At 52.4% G+C, this 6000-nt stretch overlaps 1 protein-coding gene across 7 annotated transcripts in view; it reads left to right on the top strand.

Moving 5' to 3' along the window:
- Positions 1-2404: 2404 nt before the first annotated feature.
- Positions 2405-6000, top strand: part of RNF220 (ring finger protein 220) — a 196305-nt gene continuing 192709 nt past the window's right edge. Inside the window, exons 1-2 of one of the 7 annotated variants that reach the window (XM_080603398.1) lie at positions 2405-2997; positions 4448-4554. The gene's annotated coding sequence lies outside the window, so the exon portion shown is untranslated. Of the gene's footprint in view, positions 2998-3427; positions 4101-4447; positions 4555-4841; positions 4999-6000 lie in introns of those variants that run through there. The other 6 variants (XM_080603399.1, XM_080603403.1, XM_080603397.1 and 3 more) reach the window with 6 other exon arrangements.

Raw genomic sequence — 6000 nt, 5'->3', positions numbered from 1 at the left:
GCAGCGTTCTGGGTGTAATTTGCACATACACTTGACTTTCTGTATTATTGGTAATCCGATGGAAATCTGCATGCATAAAGTTAAGTGCATCTAATCAACTCTGCAGGTTCAGGTTTGTATGTATTAATTCCATTTCGACTTCAGCATTTAGAGCAGCATTTGCAGCGAGCAGTCGCAGCACTGCGATGGTCCGGAACAGCCTCGAATTTTGTTTTTGTATTGAGGGCAGACAAACATGAAATCAAGGTGTCCCCTATTACTCTTAGAGATGAACAATGCACACAAAGTTAAATCAGATGCTCAAAGTTATTTTAGGGTCCAAACTATCAGCACAGAATGTATTTCAGTGGAAATTTTTCCTATGGGCCTCTGTGCATATCGCAGCTCCATAGCCGTGCGTGAGTCCATGTTTATGGATCCATTTGGAGGATCAAACCCACATTAGCAATACAGATTAATGGTAATTACAAATATAAATAACTTGAGTGTATCTTTTCATTTTCCTCTGAAGACATTTCTCAGGGAAACTAGCTAAATGCCAGACTTATTCCTTAAATCCAAAGTGTATTAAGTTCCTGTGTAACAGTGCAGTAACATAAAGTTAAATAAAGCTGCATTATTTTTTTTTCAGGCCTCCGAACATGCGGCTTGGTTCTCAGCTAGCGTAAATTGGACACCAGCTCTGGATTCAAATCCTTTTTTCCATACTAAGGAACTGAAAAAGTGAAAACTAAAATAAAATTGCTTTTTGGCTAAGAACAAAAGTAAGCTAAAGTCTGAGGGATCGTTTTTCACAGTATTGTAAGTACAGAAAATACGGCCTTATAATAAAAGCGCTTTCTTAACCAGAATTCTGTAATTGCTACCGTGAAGTTGGGCTGCAAATGTTCACAAACTGAACGTTTTCCCCAGGATCCTGGGGAGATAGGGGCTGTTTTTAACGTGTTTTCCTGACGCGTGTCAAAACACTGATGTTATTTAGAATGTGGCTTATCCGTACCAACCTGTGGAACACGTACCTAAATCCTGCACTGTTTGGTCTTGCTGGTGTGGAGCACATCGCAGGATGAGTGCCTTGGCAGTGTGCGCAGTGCCTATCGGCACAACTGATTGTGTCTGGGCACGGCTGTGCCGCAGCCCAGGTGGCAGCTGTGTCTCCAAAGCCGTGCCAGAAGGACCAAACCAACATACCACAACTTTTGTGTATGAAGTAGCTTTGGTTTGAGCAACCAGGCTGTAAGCAGGGGCAACTGGAAGATGTCAGCAGTGAGTGGAATCTGCGTGCAGAGAAGTTCACTCGCAATTCGGCAGAGCTTCAGAGCAGGGAACAGAGCAGTGATGGGCGCTTTTAGAAAGGGCATAAAGCTCCTTCACCTGGGTGCTTTCCTGAGTTGAGGAGCTCGAAATGCCACGTTTATTTTGAAATTTAAATGTGAGAAGAAGAAAACCTTATTTATTTATTTATTTATTGCTACATTTACCACCATTTCCAAAGACTTTATCATTCCGGGGGCATGCAAGCAGCCTGACCGCATCAGACCTGCCCCTGAAGTGCCGTAGGAAGGATGGATCGGGGTCAGCCCACCGGAGGAGCAGCCCCCTGTGGCTGCACCATGTCCCAAGGCAAGGCCTAGGGCTGCGGTTCTGACCATGCCTGTGGACACCTTTAAACGGGTGGAGCATTCATGCTCCAGCAGAGTTTTGGGCAAAAACAGCCTCTATACTTCAGCGATGAGTCACTGCTCACACCGAAGCCGTGGGATGACATCAGCACACAAACCCTCTCTCTTGCACACGCACACACGCAGGGCAGCCCACGTGGCTGGTGATGTTGATGGAGAGGACTTTTTTTTCAGTGTCTGTAGTGTCATGTTTTGAAAACGCTGGTGCAGAGTTAGGTGAGAGGCCAAAGTGCTCACCATATTCCGTTTTTTAAGAACAACCTGAAATTATTGAGCAGCTGAAGAAAAAGCCAAAACAGTTCCCTCCTGGGTGGGATAAATGAGTCTCTCGGACCAGTCCTCGGTATTCACACGAAACAATAAGGCAGGTCTTCCATCTGATCCCCAGCTGAAGCTCGCTCTTCCATCCCTTATAGCGGGCAGCTTTGGCTCCGGACAGCACCAGGGCTGGATGAGGTGGAGCGTGTGTGCAGGAGGGCTCGTGCAGAGCTGCGGCCTGCATCCAGGATGCATTAAAACAGCGATGTGCGTGCCGTGCATGCGGGCTGCAATGGGGAAAACACTGCTAGTGTCAAGTCCCTCGTTTGTTGTCTGGCTGTGCTGGGGATGTCCAAGGCGAATTTGGGGATGCCGTTACATCTGCCCATCCCTGGGCACCCTTGGGTGCCAGGACGAGTATGGAGAGGCCACATGCCTGCCAGCACCCTGGGGGGCCACCCGTGTCACCTGCCCCAGGGCTGGAGGGCTCTGGGGTGACCCACGGGGGGAACGCTCCGGTTTGGGAGGGAAAAATACAGCGGGTGCCAGCACGTAGCAGCGGGTGGGCAAGCGTGGCGTGGAAGGGCCGGGGGGTCCGTGGCACCCCGGGAAAGCAGCAGCCCCCCCCTCGGCTCCCCATTTGGGCAACTTGGGGGGCTGCGGCCGGGCTGCGGGTGGGCTCCCGGTGCTGGACTGCATTTCCCATACTGCCCGAGCGCCCTAATGTATGCAGTGCCGAGCGGGGCTCTGTGTGCGAGAGTGTGTGTGTGTGTGTGTGTGTGTGTGTGTGTGTGCGCGCGGGTGTGTGTGTGTGCGCGCGGGTGTGTGCGCGGGTGTGCGCGCGGGTGTGCGCAGCCGGGAGCCCCTGCGAGAGTGGAGGGCTCATTCACTGATGAGAGCCGGCACCGAGAGGCAGCGCCGCTCCTTCCCTCGCACCCCCCGGCGCCTCTCGCCCTGCTACATGCGAGCCGCGGGGCGCAGCGGGGCCAGCACGCCCGGGACCCCCCCGCTCCGCGCCCGCCTCCAGCTCCGCGCAGCGCCCGCCGCCAGCCGCACCGTGAGTACCGGGCTCCCCCCCACACACCCCCCCCCCAATCTCCCTCCCCACGGCCACGCGCAAACTTTGCGGGGCAACTTTCCCCCACCGCACACCCCCTTCCCCTCCCGGCCGCCCCCAGCCTTCACCCTTTTCCCCCTTTTTTTTCCCCCCCCCCCTCCCCGGTCGCGGAGGAGCGGGCGGCTCGGCTGCGAGGAGCCGCGCTGGCCGCGGGGAGGGCCGGCTGGGTGGGGATCGGCGTGGTAATGCCGAGGGGAAAGGCAGATAAAAGCCCCCCCCCCCCGCCTCCCCGCAGCCTCGGCGAGCCCCGAGCTGCCCGGATCCCCCCCCCTTTTCCCGGTGCTTTCCGGGGGGACCGGGAGCCAGCAGGGGGATCAGGTGCCGGGGACGCCGCCGCAGCCCGGCTGGGGACGGCGCACGGCGAGGAGTGGGGGGGGGGGGACCCGGCACGGAGCCCTCGTTCCGAAATATTTGCATTTTGAACTCTTTTTTTTCTTTTTTTTTTTTTCTCGGAGGGGCAGCCGGGGGAGTTGTTTCCTCGCTCCCCTTCGCTGAGCCCGGGATCTCGCTCGCCCCGCGGTTGCTCTGGGCAGCAACGATTTCATTTCCCAGCGGCTGCAAAACAAAAACTTTTTCAAAGGAAATAAGCAGATCGGCTGCCCGTGCCACGCACAGACCCACCGGGGGCTTTTCCTTTCTTTCTTTCCCTCCCTCTCCCTCTTTTTGAAAAAAAAAAAAAAAAACAACAACAAAAAACCCAACGCGCTAACCTTTTTTACATTTTGCGCTAAAAAAAAAAAAAAAAAAAAAAGTATTTGCAAACCCGCCAGGCTTTCCGTGCGCTCAAAACCCCCGGAGCAGCCGGGAATTTTATTGACTCCGGAGCTTTCATTTTTGCAACGGTGCGGCGCTCCGGGTGAACTTTAGTTCGGAGCCGTCCCCAAAATGCGCCCGAAGACCGAATCCGATTTTCGCACGCACTTCGCAGGCGGCCTCTGAGCCTTAATTTCGGCCGGGGCTGAAGTTGGCAGCGCATCCTCGGGTCCTCCATCCATCCGTCCGTCCATCCATCCATCCATCCCTTGCCCCCCGGCCGCCCGCAGGTAGGAACCGCCCGCGGGGCTCCCCCCACGCGTGTTTTTTTTTTTTCTTTTTTCTTTTTTTTTTTCCCTGCTCCCCTTACCGCAGAGCTGGCGGCGGAATTCAACGAAAGGAGCCGAACTCGCTCCCACGCGGGGGTCGCGGAGCTCGGGGGTGAAGGAAATTCCGCGGGGTTTCGCTTAGGTCCTTTAGGAAACTTTGTGGCTCGTCCAGCGGATCGAGAAATCGCGGGGGGTTTGTCTTTCTTTTAACCACCGTCCCCGGCTCTAGCCCAGGGAAGTCTGTAAATAGGGTGGAAGCACGGGGAAAAAAAAAAAATAAATAAATAAAAAAAATTCTTCACCTTCAGATCCGAATACATAAAAACCATCTGGTTGACCACAATGAAATCATTAGGAACTGTCTACTCAAAGAGTTGTGCTCAATGCTTATCCTTCCACACAGGAAACGTGGACGGTAAGTGATTGTTGCAATAAATTCAAACGACTCCGGGCATCTTCGCGTTTGATGAGCTTTGTGACCCGCTGGGTGAGGAGGGGAAAAAAAAAAAAAAAAACAAAAAAAAAAAAGGAAAAGGGGAGAAAAAAGGGCACCCGGGGGCTGGTCCCGCCGAGCCGTGCCGAGCCGTGCCGTGCCACCAAACACCTGTTTAATTCACCGGCGGGGACGAGCGGAGCCGCGGGGCTTTAGCGGCGTCGGGAGGCTGCAACGTGGGCTTGGCCCCTTGGCTTTTTTTTTCTTTCTTTTTTTTTTTTTTTTTTTTTTTTTCCATTCGCTTTTCTCCAGCACCCCTCGGAGGGGGATCGGAGGTGCCGGTGCCGGTGCCCGAGCGCCGTTTTCGGTCGGGTTTCGCCGCGCCGGGTGCGGGACGGGGGGGGCGAGGCGGCGGCGCGGCCGTAGGTAGGTGCCTTTTTTTTGTTCCCCCCCCACCCCCCCTTTTTTTTTTTTTAATTTTCTTTCGCAAAACCCCAGGCGCTTCCTCCCTGCAGCCCGCCGCGGGGCATCCCCCTCACCCCCCGGGGGCTGTTTTGTTTTTTTTTTTTTTCTTTTTTCCCTTTTTCCTTTTTCCTTTCTTTCGTTTTTCTTTTTCTATTTTTTTTTCTTTTTTTCTTTTTTTAGAAGTTTGCAGCAAAACAAAACCGGCGGGCAGCACCGGCTGGGGGGCAGGGGCCGGGCCGCGGTGCCCACCGGAGCCGGGACCGGGACCGGGACCGGGACCGGGACCCGGGCTGCCCGCCCCGGCCGCCGGCTTCCCCGCTCCCCGTTCTCCTTTTTTTTCGTCTTTTCCCCCTAAACCGGTTTTCACCGCAGCTGCCCGTGTGCGCGGCTGCAGTTGGCATATTTCACGCGTTGGAAAAAATTAACTGTTTTTCCTTTGTATCTTAATCCAGTGATGAGAGCTCTCCTTTGTTGGCTTTCGAGCTTGCATTTGTTTTATTTATTATAAGGAAATCCAGTTTGGTTCAAATATATAATCCATTTGAGCACTTAAATCCCCAAACAGCTGGCATTATTTTGTTTTATAATCTTTGGCTTTTCTACGCAGAGCATATTTCTAAATTCCTACTTGACATTTATGGGGAAAAAACTTTTTAATGTAAATGGATATTGTGATTTTTTTCTGGGTCTTTCCTAATTTACATGCATCATCAGTTTTCCTGGGTTTCCTTTTGTTTTAACCTTTTTTTTTTTTTTCACCATAGGTTGTTAATTAAATTTGTTTTTGTTTTTTTTTTTCCCTAAGAAAACTTTGTTTCTGGAGGTAGAAAAATGTTAATTTGCCCCATTATTTTAATCTCTGGCATTTGGAAATGGTTGAGAGACCACAAAAATGCAACCTGTTGTAGAAACCAGAGCGGTGTGCTTTATTTATTTTAATCGATAGCAGAGAAGTGATTTGGT

Source organism: Anser brachyrhynchus (genome assembly GCF_964034855.1).
Source record: "Anser brachyrhynchus genome assembly, chromosome: 8".
NCBI classification, from domain to species: domain Eukaryota; kingdom Metazoa; phylum Chordata; class Aves; order Anseriformes; family Anatidae; genus Anser; species Anser brachyrhynchus.
Note: the sequence above shows the minus strand (reverse complement) of the source record. Positions and strands in the feature narration are given on the sequence as shown.